This window comes from Ochlerotatus camptorhynchus, unplaced genomic scaffold (genome assembly GCF_037179485.1).
Source record: "Ochlerotatus camptorhynchus isolate MF236.1 unplaced genomic scaffold, CSIRO-AGI_Acam_v1.1 ptg000038l, whole genome shotgun sequence".
Lineage (NCBI taxonomy): Eukaryota > Metazoa > Arthropoda > Insecta > Diptera > Culicidae > Ochlerotatus > Ochlerotatus camptorhynchus.
Genome location: NW_027040529.1, coordinates 1,391,547 through 1,406,679, shown reverse-complemented (window position 1 = coordinate 1,406,679; position 15,133 = coordinate 1,391,547). Strand labels below are relative to the sequence as shown.

The window sequence follows — 15,133 nt, the reverse complement described above, 5'->3', positions numbered from 1 at the left end:
TAAAATTGGAAGCAAATACCGCAAATTCGAAGAAGCATGGTTTCTTCCGCATAGCTTCTTGCTGGTTGTTTATGGCTGCTTCTCTCTATGAACCTACATCAATGTTTGAAAATTGTACAAAATAGGAACAAATCTCAGTTCCTGTCTCGCGGTGTATGCGGTGATCCATGTGTAAACAGAGCAGAGCTAATAAAATGGATGGATGATCCGGAACAGATTTGCTGGATTCGGTCTTTGGGGAAGTCGATCCCCGGAGATTGGCAACTGGATCTATTCGTAAAGTGCAGCAACATCAGCAACTGTGACGGGTGCTACTTATTGGTAATTTGCCAATAAGTATAGTCGTGTAGTGCAAGGCCAAACCGTTACATCTGAATTGTTGCTGAACTTGGAGCATTTGAGTGAAGTGGCGCGTGGAGCCTCTTCGTGGGAATAAGCAAAAAATCCAGGCACAATTATAGTACGGAGACTCTCGACATACTGCACTAGATTGGATTGGATCAAATCAAGTGAAGAGGTTGGATCATTTGAGAGAGCAACAAATCTTTACCCTTGTTGTGTTATGCGTGTGGATTTAGCACCATATGTATTTTTTTGTTTTTTTTTTTGCTGAAATTTATGTTTTATTAGGTCTTTACAGGGAATCGCAAAATTGAGCGTACACTTATAGAATAGATAGATTTAGGCTAGTGGTTGAACAACTATTTATTGACTTACCGGTATTGTTTTGGACTTTGTTAGCAGAGCCGGTATGAAGTTTCAGTAATTTTAGTAAAACGTTCGACTTTCAACTTTTTTTGTAGTGGACGGAAATAAGCGACATATGAAAGCAATCTTTATTATGACTGCAAATAAGTAAAATTTCAAAAATTAAGGTTCATTGCATTTCAATAAGAGATCAAAATTCTCGCTTAGCTGCAAGCGACACATCACTCAAGCTGCTTTTCGCAGAGCTGAGAATCGACAGTCTTTTCATCTCTCATTTTTCAACGATTATTAATTTTACTCTCCTATTCAAGTCATGGAAATATCAGTCCCTCAAAATCGATGAGAACACTTTTTCATCTATCATTAGACACTGAAAATATTCGATAGTGTGTTGCTGGAGTCCGAGCATCATCCATCTGTTTTGAACAGTAGTGTGATTCAATGCCAATACACTTGAACTGATAGCGAAAGATTTTGAACATTTCAAAGTTTGAAGCACTAGAAATCAACGTGTATGACACAGCGAACCAAGGGGAAATATAAGTAGAATAAATGTGACGTGTAGACTTTTTTGAGTGTATCACAGTGAATTCAGATCAAAAATAGCCTGACTCACACAACTTTGACTGGAGCTGGTTTGCCTGACAGAATTTTATGATATAGATATTGCTTGTCTCAGGCGTTAGGTAACCGCCTCCTGTCAAAGTTCATTCATGCGTTGAATCAGAAACGTCTCGAAAATTTGCTTCATGGCCATCGTTGAGGTGCAGAGGTAAACAAGTTCTACATTCAAAAAAGTCCTCACGTCTGACCGAAGTGTTAAAACACTTGATTTTTCATATGCACAATCACATTTATTTTAAGTGTGTTTCACCATGGTTCAATGTGTCATACACGTTGATTTCTAGTGTTTGAAACTTCGTAATGTTGATAATCTATGTCTATCAATTTAAGTGTATTGCACATTGAATCATACTACTGTTCAAAACAGATGGATTTGAAGTGTTTTGCATTTCAATGCTATGTGGATTGCTTGTTCTGCAAGATAAACATCGAAAACATGAGTTGTGACTTCATCCTTATCAATCAATCAATCAATATGAGAACAACCGTGGCCCAGTGAGATCGAACGAAGACAACGTCAGCAGCACACCCCAACAGTCCAGGATCAATTCCCAAATCAGACCCATTAAAAAGACATGTGTAAACTCTGCCCTCTGGCAGCTTTGTTTATATATTTTACGATTCAATTTTGGAGTTGGTAAAGTAGAAGTCGATAATGTAGAATATTGTACAACATTGAACTATGTTGTGCAAAGTTATTGATATCACCATGTGAGGCGCATAGACTCCAAGTGTGTCACAATTCGAACCAATTGTATTGAGACATGGTTCACAGCATAAGATTCACACATGAAATGGATGTGTTTGACAATAAGTGCTCAATTAAGTGTGAGACACATGATGATGACGTGTGGAATTTTTTGAGCGTATGTAACAACGGTTGTCATCGTAATCATCCTTCCCCTTCCTAAAAGACCGTATGGACGAGGCCGGTTGCATGTACTGCTCTATAAATACCTTTAATTAGTGAATTTGCACATTGAATATGGATAAGCATTTGCCAAGCTCCATCTTTGTGGTTCTCTGTGGAATTGTACATGTTCAGATCAGAAACGGAGTAGCAAGTACAATATTCACGGTCTATTATAAGAAAAACAAAATCGATCTTTTAAAATTGTGCTCGATGATATGTTTTTCTAAAATTTAAAGACAGCTGTAGCGGCACTGATTGTGTAGTGGTAAGCGTGATTGCCTCTCACCCCCAAAAGCCTAGGTTAAATCCCAGTCGGCGCCGCCGGGATGTTCTGATGCAAAATATCTCTGATCAGGCCTTCCTTCAGAAGGGAAGTAAAGCCGTTGGTCCCCGGTCCATGAATTGATGGGTTGATAGGTAGGGTCCAGGTGTGAGAGCTGCCTCCCTGGCGTCGGTAGCATTGGTACTCAGTACGAAAAACAAGATCGACGGAGATTAAATTAAGGAAAAAATTAAATTTTTTGGGAAGTCGATCGAACTTTAAAGAAATTCGGCGATCTTTCGGGCAGTTCGAATAACATTAGGAACACACGTAAAACATCAACGAAAGTCTAGACTTATGGGGAAATTATATGATCTTGAGGAATTAGATCCGAGAATCTATGGGTAGTTCCAAAATTTAAGGAAAATTTAGAGAACTTTATAGAAAATCTAAGAACTTCGTAAATGATTTCGCGCTTAGGAAAATTAATGTAACATTAAATAAGTTATGTGAATTTGAAGGAAGTTATGAAGTTTCTGGATATGTTCGATAACTCAGGAGTCCAGAGAACTTCGGGAACATAATAGAAGATCAAAAAACTTTAGGGGACGCGGTGCCGACTGGGATTGAACCCATGTCTGCTAGGGTGAGAGGTAATCACACTTACCACTACACCACCGGTGCCGCTGAAATATTTTCAATTATTGTATAAAAGTTCTTAGGATTCATCTGTAGTTAATTGAATTGCCATGAAATTCCTACACACTTAATTTTTTTTGCCGAGATGCCAACAGCCGAGTAGTTCTACAATTTATTTTGCTGAGATTCAGTTAAACAATTGCCGAGACTCAGCTAGTAATTAAATTTATGCTGAAATCTCAGCTCACAAACATATATTTCACAGAGGTATCAGCAAAAATAAAAGCCAATGTCATCATCTGCTGGAGATTTTACAGAGCTAGATTGAGGGTGTAGATATTTCGAGGTTCCCTTAATTCCCCGGAAATTTTGAATACTTTGTTGAAGCTCGAGAAAAACTTTTCCCTAATATTCTCCGAACAGTTATTCCCTGTAGCGAAACTCTAAATTTTATAACGATCCAGAAATTATCCTTTTTTTCGCATTAATTCCCTAAAGTTTTCGGAACATCTCTAAAATTAATGGATTATTCCATAAATCCTCTTTGAAAGTTTTTGCAATTTTCTTGTAGTTCATGGGACTGCTCTGAAGTTCTCTGATCATCTTCGAAGTACTCGCAACTACCTTGAATATAATTAATCTTTTCGGAGATTTCAGAACTTCTTTAAACCTCTCGAAATTTTCTTGAAATTTATGGAACAGTATGGTCTCTGATATTCGCTGAAGTTCCGCTTTTTTTAAGAACTCGAATGTGCCATTTAAAACATGGAACATCCCCTAATGAATGGTTCATAAAACTTCCCTAACGTTTCCAAAATTTGCACAAACCTCTCGGAAAATCGCTGCAGTTTTCCATTAAAGATCCAGCCATTTCCATTAAATTAATTGAATGTTCCTATCTGTCCTGTTTTTCTTGGAGCTTCCAAGAAGCTCTCTCAAATCTCCTGAAGTTATTGGTTCATCTTCTGCTTCCACTCCGTAACATTTTTGATATTTTTTCTCTGGACTTTCCTAAAACTCCCGAAAATTCTTTCGAAATTTTACAGAAGTTGGTGGAACTGTCTTCTATTTTTCGGAACTTACCCTTACAGATCTTTAACTTACCAGAAAGTCTGGACTTTCTTTATGTTGCTGGAACATCCCTGAAATTAATGGACACGCTCTTAGGAACCCTGAAAGTCAAGTTCTATTTTCTATGAAGTACTCTTGATTTCCCTGAAGCTCTCTGGATATCTTTGAAGCACTCGCAACTTCTTAAAATATCCCACCGTTTTTCTGAAGCTAGTGGATTCGCCTTAGAACTATTTATGCTTCAGTAAAATTCCCCAAATTTTCCAATAGTTGTCGGAATTTCCGCAGATTGTTGAAATTGTCATTTTTAAAGTTTTTACATTTTTGAGAAGATGGACTGTCCTGAATTCTTTTTTTCCTTGATTTGTTTTCCGTCGATCTTGTTTTCCGTGCTGAGCACCAATGCTACCGACGCCACGGAGGCAGCTCCCATACCTGGATCCTACCAATCGACTCATCAACTCATGAATCGGGGACCAGCGGCTTTATGCCTCAGAACATTCCGTGGCGCCGACTGGGATTGAACCCAGGCCTGTTGGGGTGAGAGATAATCACGCTTACCACTACACTAGGGACTGTCCTGAAGATCTCTTATCTTTTCAAAAGTCATGGAACTTTCCTAAAATTCTCACAATTCTCCTGTTCATGTTCTTGAAAATGTCCTGAAATTAATGAAACTGCCCAAAAGATCCTTAAACTTCCCTGAAGTTCTCTTGAATTTCAAGTGAATATCTTGGATCTTCTGTACAGTTCTCGAAAAACATCCTTTAAGTTCTTTGGACTATTCTTAATTCATCGGATCTTCGTGAAGGTTTCCGTTGACCTCCTGAAATCATGTAACTGCCCTGAAGTTTTCAGAACTGCCTTGAAGTTCACTGAAAAAATCTTGCAGTTTTCCTGAATTTGATGGAACTGCCCTCAACCTCGTTGATATTCACTCAAGGGAATTTTCCTGAAGCTATCGGATCATCTTTGAATTATTAGGAACTTCAATGAAGTTCTTAGAATGTTTTCAAGTTCCTGAATTTTGTCTGATGATAATGGAACTATCGTGTGAAAGACTGCCAAACATTCACAAGTTTAAATTGTATGAAAATGTTTAGATTATGTAATCATGTAATGTGCATTTTTTGCTCCATTTTTCTCAAACATTTGTTCACGTCACTAAGGGTGAAGAATATTTCTTCACTTTAAAACGGTAAAAGTGCCCTCGTGAAATAAAAAATTCAAAAATGGTTTTATCTGAGACAACACTTTATAGTGAAAAAAGCTGTCGTCGTTTTGTGCTAAATAATAGAAGGAAAACATTAACGAGATTGAATCATTGCGCCAATTAAAAATGTGCATCCAAATTTGCCTAAATGAATTTGGAAACGTTTGTCATAAGGTGGCCAGCATCATATTGATATTGAACCTACTACCGATTAATTTGTTTTTTTTTTTAATAATTCGTTTATTTTTCCAGGCTCATTTGCTGTAGCTTTGCGGAGCCGATATTCATTGTTTAGATAACAAAATTACTTAAAACTAACGTTAGTAAAGCGGGGGCCGATTACTCGCAGCTATCTCGAGGTTAGGGGTAACAAATTGTAACAAATGGATGGCAGGGTAGGGATTATGAACACAAGGTTTAGAGAGCAATGTGCTCTTGATCTCGAACTAGGCGACACTCTGATGAAAAAGACAAACATGGGGGTACACTGATTGGTAGCTAACAACTTGGGAGAACACAAGATGACACTAACTTCTAAATCCTCAAATCTATCCGTTTTAAAAACACATAAATTAAATTCAAATAGTCGAGGTCTCGGCTCGGCAAGACATCTCTAAAGGGTATCGTGGGTTGTTTTCCTCGGGCCCTGAGGGATGTGGATAACTCAGATCTGGCAACACGGTGTAAGGTACACAACCAAACAACATGCTCGATATCGTGATAACCACTGCCACACGCACATAAATTGCTGCCTGAGAGCCCAATTCGATAGAAGTGCGAGTCTAACGAGCAGTGATTGAACATAAGCCTTGATATAACGCGTATAAAGTCGCGGCTCATGTCCAACCCTTTGAACCATGGTTTGTTCGACACCTGTGGGAGAATAGAATGTAACCATCTTCCCAATTCACTTCCATTTGTGTTGCCAACTGATGAGGACTTGCTGACGAGCAATGGAGAAAAATTCGTTGAAGGCGATTTGTCGCTCAAAAATATCGCCTTCCATAGCGCCCACCTTAGCCAATGAGTCCGCTTTCTCATTACCCGGAATTGAGTAATGAGATGGGACCCAAGCTAAGGTGATAGTATAGGAGCAGTTAGATAAAGCACTCAGTTTAGTTCGTATTTCAGGCAGGAAATACGAGGAGTGCTTCATCGGCCTCATTGAACGAATAGCCTCCAATGAGCTAAGACTATCCGTAAAAATGAAATAATGGTCAGAAGGTACACAAATAAAAATTCTGAATTTTAATTGTGATGTAAATATTCATTCACGTAAACTTAAATTTCATTTCCGCAACCGAGCAACTTGTAAACAATGTTGTTTACAAAGATGGGCTTTTGTATACAATATTTGCTACATTGCATGAAATGTGTCAGAACTTTACATGATATATAATGTAAACTTATATGATATGTGACGCTCCATTTATGTGCATCATATTGAATCGAAATTTACACTACTTTTTCGAACTGTGTAGTGAGGCAATTCGCTCTACTGCGTAAAATATAGCTGCGAGTTCCGCAACGTATACGGAGCATGGTTTCTGCAGTTTATAGGAGGCGCTATGAAATTGATTAAATACACCAAATCCAGTGGAAGCATTAATGGTTGACCCATCTGTGAAAAATCTTTTATCGTTACTTACATGGTGGTACTTGATTGCAAAAATTGAGGGAACAACCATCGACCGATGGTGATCTAGTATTCCATGGATTTCTTGCATCATGGTCAGATCAAAATTTACAGAGGAACTATAGAAGGCTTGAAAGCAATCACGATTGGAGATTAATGAAGAAGGACCAACCTCCAGCGTCATGTACTCATAGTACAAACTCATGAATCTTGTTTGAGGATTTTGGTCGAGCAGCTTCTCAAAGTGTTCAATTACCAAAGGATTCAATACTTCACAACGGATGAGAAACCGGAAAGACAGCTCAGCGAAACGATCTGTCAGTGGGAGAACACCCGCGAGTACTTCGAGGCTCATCGTATGAGTCGAGTGCATACAGCCTAGCGCAATACGAAGGCAACGGTATTGAATCCGTTGCAGCTTAAGTTATTAATTTGTTTTAAACAAGGAAATTTAAGGCTGAAGTACAGGATGCTCATTATGTCCCTTCTATGACTTCTATGTGAAAAACTTCGAACCAATGTTTTTGTTTTAAATCCCGCGAGTAAAAATCGATTGGTAATGTTTTTCAAAATAATTCGAAATCAAATCAAAACCAATAGAATTTCACTGCTATATTTCCTTCAATGTCGTTTATTTCTACCTTAAGCGCAATTTAAATTGAAATACCTCATCGGTAGCTTGTATATTTTATAAATAAATCGAGCACCTGTTCGGTTGGAATTCTATTATCGATTCAGGATATATAATCACGCTTATTTTACACTTACGTTACATATGATGACACTTGTTCGGTCATCTCGGTATCCAATTCCCATACCTTCGCTAATTGCACTGAAAACTTTCACCCTCAGTCACATCTTCATAAATACAACGCTCACGTTTCGCCATGATTTAGGTAATTTTCGTTAAATGCTAATGGCTCGTGTACATGCGCGGTGAACAACTCGGAATAAATTATCGGGCAATTTGTTTGTCATTCCGAGAGTCAGTTATTTCATAGCCGTTTGTTAGTATACCTATCTGGTCCACCCATTTCTTGGGGCGAAATTTTGCAAAAAAATGTCTCCGCAGCACAACCACCGTCTGACAGTCTGGCACCAGACTGACTTATGATGAGGGCATAGTTTCGGAAAACATTTTACGAACTGTTTAATCACATTACGCAAGAGGCCTGGCATTTTATAGTTTAAGTTTTCCCATATGTGCGAGTTAAATTTTGCACCTTTCTGATGATAACGACGCCTGGTCAGTGATGGGAACATGGAAGATGAGGAAGTTTTATGTTTCTACCCTCTACGGGTCGAAAAGGTGTTATTTCATATACATAACGTCGTGACATTTACGGTGACCTCAAGAGGCTTGGTATGATTCGATGAGTATACGAACATAGGTCAGGCGCTTTGAAGGAAATGTCTACAGCGCTTGCATTGAAGTCGGTAAGAATGACATTTTGCAAAATTGACATCGATAAATAAAAGTCAACTCTCCTGTACTTGATGTTGAAGGGACCCTCGAGCTGACTTTGACAAATCTGTTTAAGAAAAGCGATCAATTTAGCCTGAATTTTCACCGATATTAAGTAAATGTGTTAATTTATCGCAACCAAACATTGCATGCTTTGCTGAAGAAAATTTCAACAAAATATCGCATAAATTACCATTGCGAATTATGTCTAAAAATCATGGCCTAACGAGCGCAACGATCAAATTGATATGGCCATAAATTAAAATTGAACAAACGTAAAACAAGCTCATTGGTTTCGGCATAGTTTTTGTTTTTCTTTTGCTTTTCCACGGCCCAATAAAAATGCAATCCGTTGCCGAAAGGAACACCGGCTAACACCTAAAGCACGCAAATTTACTTCCAAGTGATTTTCTATTTACGGTCAATTTGTGCTGTTTGTACAAACCATTACAACAACTTCCTCACTCGATTGGTCGGCGGTTGCACAGCCCTTCTGAAATCCACAAAATGATGGGAAGCAATTTCTTTTCGGCCTATACAGGTAGGTACAACAACACCTTTTTTCGGAGCTTCGACTTCACCGAATTCCACGTTCCAAATTTCCCGGTAACCACACAAATGATACCGTGTACTTCGGGCCAATCAAATAAACAATCGTAAACATGTTGTGTTCGTCATTGGCCAAGTTTTGGTTCAAATTATCGTTGTTTCATGCATTAAGGGCATAAATTTTGCACGTTCCATCAAGTGGTGGCCATTACCTACGGATAATGAGTGCAAATTTGGATTACGAGTAAAAACACGATGGTAGGCGATCCGGTGAAATTACCGGATGAAAACACAAATCGCGCGCGCGCTCTGCCCAAGTTTTGAGTGGGAAATCAACGACCTGGGGGCTGACGTAACTTGATGTAGCTACCTACCTACTATTTTTTGCGCTCGATTTTTTTTTTCGGAAGACTTATGGGTTCCAGTTTGTGGTATGTTTATTGCATACTGAATGCAGTGCCAATGCACCAACACCAAACGATGCACTCTTGTTAGGGGCTGCTGGGTTGGGCAAAATGATGGGAAGTAGCAACGATAAATTGGTCAAGCTTTATCGACCATGACCGGTGTGTGGTTTTTGTCAGATATCACATTTAATGGCTTTACCGTGGAGAAAGAATTTGATATAAATTACGCATGACCCAATTGCGTAATTTTCTGACGGCTGTCTAGGAATATGTTGAGGGTCAAACGAGGACCCGATGATTTAGCTAGTTTTAAGTTGCATTCCTCCGGTCGTAGAGCAGTCTGTTGGTCATAGGTGCATGACACCTTTGGACAAATATCAGATTTTGTCCTAATGTAATACTTACATAGGGTTTCCATAACTAATGTTTAGCCATCTTTTTCGGAAACGAAATGGAGAAATCTATGTGTTTTTTACTAAAAAAAGATTTTATGGGGTCGGTTTATACTTATCTATTATCGGTGTATAAAGCGAACCATAAAAAAAAGAAAATTTTACTTTTAAGCAAAGTTGCTTCAAGTACAAACCGTTCTACTAAAATCAAAGGTTCTAAAAAGTTAATAAAGTGAAGATCACCCTTATTTTACTTAAACCAAAATAATTGTGCTTTTAACTAATGGTTATTACTCTCCCTTAAGGTTGTCTCTTTCCTTTTTGGCTTGTATGACGTCCCCATTGGTGCGTTACGCCCGCTCTAAACTTAGTGTTTGATTGAGCACTTCCACAATTGGTAATTGAGAGATTCCTAAGCCTGCATCATTTTGCATGAGTGGCAATTACAATCATACTCTATGCCCCAACTGAGTTAAGGGCCGTTCAGGGTAAGCATGAGAATGAGCTATATTGACCGCCCACGGTTGCTGCTCTGTTATTGCCAGATCAGCTGCATTTACACAGAGAATCAACAGATAATGTTTGGGACTAACATTCTGGAGATCTAATATGGGACTAACATTCTGGAGATCTTATATCTAATACCAGCGCCGGCCTTGTGCGAATGCAAGTCAAATAGGAAATGAGAAGGAATGTGTTGACGTGATACTCGCTGTGAAGGAAACCGAGAAGTTCTCACGAGAAATCACTGGGATGTTGGATGTGGGGAAAGGTTTGCAGCAGGGTTCGTTTTGATAAACTAAGGCTGATAATGACGTATCATAAACAGTAATGGATTTGAAGTATAAATAGAGTAAAAAGAAAAGAAACGGTTTTACCGAAGGAATCAAGTGGACCTGTAACAAGCTGCCTCGTAGTGTTTTCATATACTGTTCTCAAATCATCCTTCTTCTTGATGTAATAGTACCAGTCGTATACGGTCCACGGAGATCAACATGAACTTGTCCAGACTCTATTAGAATTTATATGAAATATCCCTACTTCACTTATGATAAAGTTTCAACGTTCGTTGATTGACCTTTCTTGAAATTCTAATTTGGTGGCTATTCAGAAGCGAGAAATTGGCTCTTGAGCACTACAGTGTACTGGTTGTTTGTAGCTTGCGTGCTCTCCTTTGAAAACTTGTCCATCTACCACGTTAGCCAATTTGCAGTAGCTCGTTCCGCTCGGCCAGGAAACGGGAATTCATTGTGGAACTTGAAAGCAGTTCACTTGTTCTTGACCTCTGCAAGTCCAACTCAAAACCTCGTGCACAATTTAGAACTCAGGTTCTAACACACTTTTATGAAAAACGTTAAGTTAGAGGAGAAAAGATATGCAGGTAAAATTAAAACGTATATTTTCAACCGCAGTCTACTGCGATCCCGCTAAAGGAGGCCATACAGGGTGTCCAATAAATTATAAATAGACATGTTGTATATCGATTACTTTTATCAACTGTTCATCGCAAACAGATCGTGCGTAAATGAACCATTATTCCCGATCTGTCACTCAGTAAATTGACGAAAATGGAGGAAGTAAGTATCCTATCAATCTAAATGCCAGACAGGAAGACCATCCAAGCTTTCGTCAACCTCTGTTCGAGATTTTTCCAAAAACTGTGATCATCGAAGAGCAACATCCAACAGGCAAGAAACGATCTAAAGATGATCAATAAGTACAAGTAACCGAAACGGTGGCAGAAATAAGCCGCATCAGTCAATCAGAGGATGACCCTTTTGAATATTTTAAGAATATTTTTCTTTAAAAATCTTATAAAATATTATATCTTCCGTGAAAATTTCAAGTTAGACACTTGAAAATTAACAGAAATTTTATAGCTTTAGACACTCCTTGAGGTAGATCTCCCCGTTTACAGTCCCGGTAGCCACGAACGGTGCACTCCGTTTGCCACATGAGCAGATCGCTTGCCAAATCATTTATTTCTTGGCAAACTTTGAAAGTTTCTGCTTCCTTACTTCCTCCGGAACATCAAACTTGTGCTGGGCGGTGAAAAACAGTAGCCCCGGAAGCTGCTGGAAGTTCGCCTTGACGTAAGTCCCATCATCCATGATGAGACAATGAGGTTTCGTCAGTATCTGGGTGTACAGTCTCCGGGCTCGTGACTTTCCCACCTTATTTTGCCGTTCGTCACGATTTGGAGCCTTCCGCACTTTGTACGTATGCAGTCCCTCCCGGTCCTTGGCTCTCTGAACGAAAAACTTGGACAGATTCAACTTTTTGGCCACATCCCTGACCGAAGCATTGGGATTCCGCTTAAACGCTTCAACGACACGCTTGTGATCCTGATCTCTAATAGAACATCCATTCTGACCTAATTTCTCATTCCGTTCGATGCTCAAAGTTTCGTGGTAACGTTTAATCACACGACTCACCGTTAACTGCACGATTCCGAGTTGTTTTCCAATAACCCGATGAGAGAGTTGATGATTTTCCAGGTGCTTGCGCAAAATCAATTCGCGACGTTGCTTTTCGGATGACACCATTTTTTCCAACTTTGAAAAGCAGAGAGCGATAAAAATACAGTGTAAACAACACATTCTAAACTAATTCAATAATAATTCAACAATATCGTGGTTTATGCCAACTTTAGCTCAACATAAAACGCGAGGAGATACACGACAGTTAATATTCTGAATCTTTTTCTGTGTACAAAACGATTCCAGGAGACCAATACTCCACCGCCCGTGATGGCTGGAATTTTGACGATGCAGATGTATCAATTTGTGACGATTTAGATGATAAACACACTGATACTTACGTTCGGGAACAAATCAAATACGTGCCCAAAGAGATAACTGTCTAACTGTCGAAACTTTGTAAGTCCGGCCTGTCAAAGCTGTGTAACTGTATATGTCCTAGCCAAAGGCATACGGAGACACTATAAGCGAAGACAATAAATCAAGAAGACTGGCAACTCTTCCATTTTCTCATACAAACGCTATGAGACACACACTTAAAAAAAATTCATGTAAATTTAGGTGATCTGAGACTGACATATACGAGCGTCATTTTTGACATAAAATTGAGTCGTAATAGACGCAAAACTCAGCTCAATCAAACGTACTTTTCGTCGAGTACCGAACTTTTCAGTCTCGGAGCACTTAATTTTACATGACATGTTTGTTTACGTCTCATCCTTTATGTCAAAGATGGATTCCGTCACGTGTAAAATTAGGTATTTCTAAGTGTGCAGGTACAATCGCGTCATCTGCTGCTCAAATGTAAATGCTTCGAACGAATTTTATAGCAAAGATTACATCCTCAAAAGAAGGGTTTGTGTATTTGCTCATTTTTCTATGCGTTACTTCCACCTTCACTCAAGCGCAGCGCTACTGTATCTGTCGCTTGGATTCTGGCAAAGTTGCCAGTCTTCTTGATTTGTTGTCTTCGTTATAAGGCAACGAGTTCATTCGAAGAATTTTTTAATAGACTGGACAAAAGTTGCTGAAACATGTCAAAGGAATCTGCGCTAATGCCCGTCTAACTAGAGAAAAATCTTGCTTATTTAAGGAGAAGCCCAGAAAAAACTACAAGGGATAATATATGTTATTTGCTAAGTGCAGCAGGAGCTTGTGTTTTGTGAAGGAATAGGTATTTGAGCGAGGTTCTTTCTGTTTATATATACATTTTGAAGATAATAATGACGATGAAATGTGATTCACCTGAGAGATGCAAAGATACTACAGGGAAAGCCTGTGATGCGATTCAATAAATAATACGGCATTGGACATCGAACGAAACTAAGAGATATATATACTAACGACACTACTAAATGGAAGGAGCTTCGGTCAGCTACTGTATGGACTAAAGCAACAATTAAGGGCATATAAGCTCAAGTTTCTCCTCTTTTTACGGTTTTGTCGCTTGTCAATCGGACATGAAAAAATAATCATTTTTCGAAAGCTAAAAAATCATGCCCCACCCATTTTGGGTATTTTATCACACACTTCATCTGCTGTGCCTTTCTACACTAAATTATGCGTTGTTTAGAAACAGCAGGTAGAATATCAGTGTCCACCCAGCTAAAGCTCCTCCCCTTTTTGGTTTTTCTCATTAAACTCAACAAGTTGGTAAATCTTAGTCTTTAACAGAAAGCCGTTTAACACTTTTTTCGGCAAATTTAAGATCCTGTTTCACGCCGTGGTTCTTATCTCTGCCTGTTCAGATATATTAGTACTTTTATTTATTTTCTCAACTGTGCTAAATCAAACGAGGAGAAATAAAAAGGGATTTCGGTTACGCGCTTAAATAATTGAAAAATCGATAAATATATAATCGAATAGCTGGAAAAATCCTTACGATTAATCGTTAATAGAATAATTGGACATCCCTAGAAAATAGTGCAATTTCATGTTTTTTGTGGTCCTTCGAAAATGTCGAATAGCAAAATTGCAACCAGCAAGTGTAACCCAAGAACCAATAGCAGAGCGATGCTAGTTTTCATTGCTATGACGACGACTGAATTAAGGGACTTGAAGCAGAGGAGTGAAAGTCAATTCTCTTCATCGATTTCCTCTTTTGATGACCATGGTTTCACTAACCTATTTCGCACTATTTCTACTATGTTCTTCTGTTATCCAGAACAACAAACGTATCAATGAATTTCGAGTTATTAACGAAACAGAAAGTCGATGAAGAGAATCGATCAAAATCACTTACAGCGCTGCTTCCAAGTTTGGTTACAAAATTACAACTCTAGCATTTTGTGTGGTCGTTTGAGGCGTGTGGTTCTGAATATGGCGATGAGTGTTCCAAATATTACACAATTGCATCTTCCCTATTCGCACACACCCGAAGATCAGAGGCGAATGCCACTTCGATTTGTTTCGTCTACTAACGACTCTCTGATGACAGTGTTGGGGAAGCAGCAATGCTACATCGACATGTTTCGTCTAGAAACGATTATCTGATGACTGTGTTGGGGAAGCAGCATGTGCATGTATGTAATTGGTGGATTTGTTAGTTATTTCAGCGCATTTGTACAAAACTTCTTGTTAAAAATCAACAGTCTAAACCTGGTTATTGATGCGTAGAAATATTTCTGATCGATTGATGATAAAATTATTGAAATTGGTCCAGGGGCAGCTGAGTTATTAACGTTCAAAATCTTTCAAAATTTCGTTTCATGTTCCATTTTTGGTTTTCACAAAGTGTACCCCTATATAGAAATCACAGACGTAGTCCTACGTCA

General features: G+C 38.7%; 1 protein-coding gene across 5 annotated transcripts in view; it reads left to right on the top strand.

The window, feature by feature from the left end:
• The window catches only part of for (cGMP-dependent protein kinase for), a 690,301-nt gene that overhangs the window by 445,242 nt on the left and 229,926 nt on the right, over window positions 1-15,133 (top strand). The window lies entirely within an intron of this gene.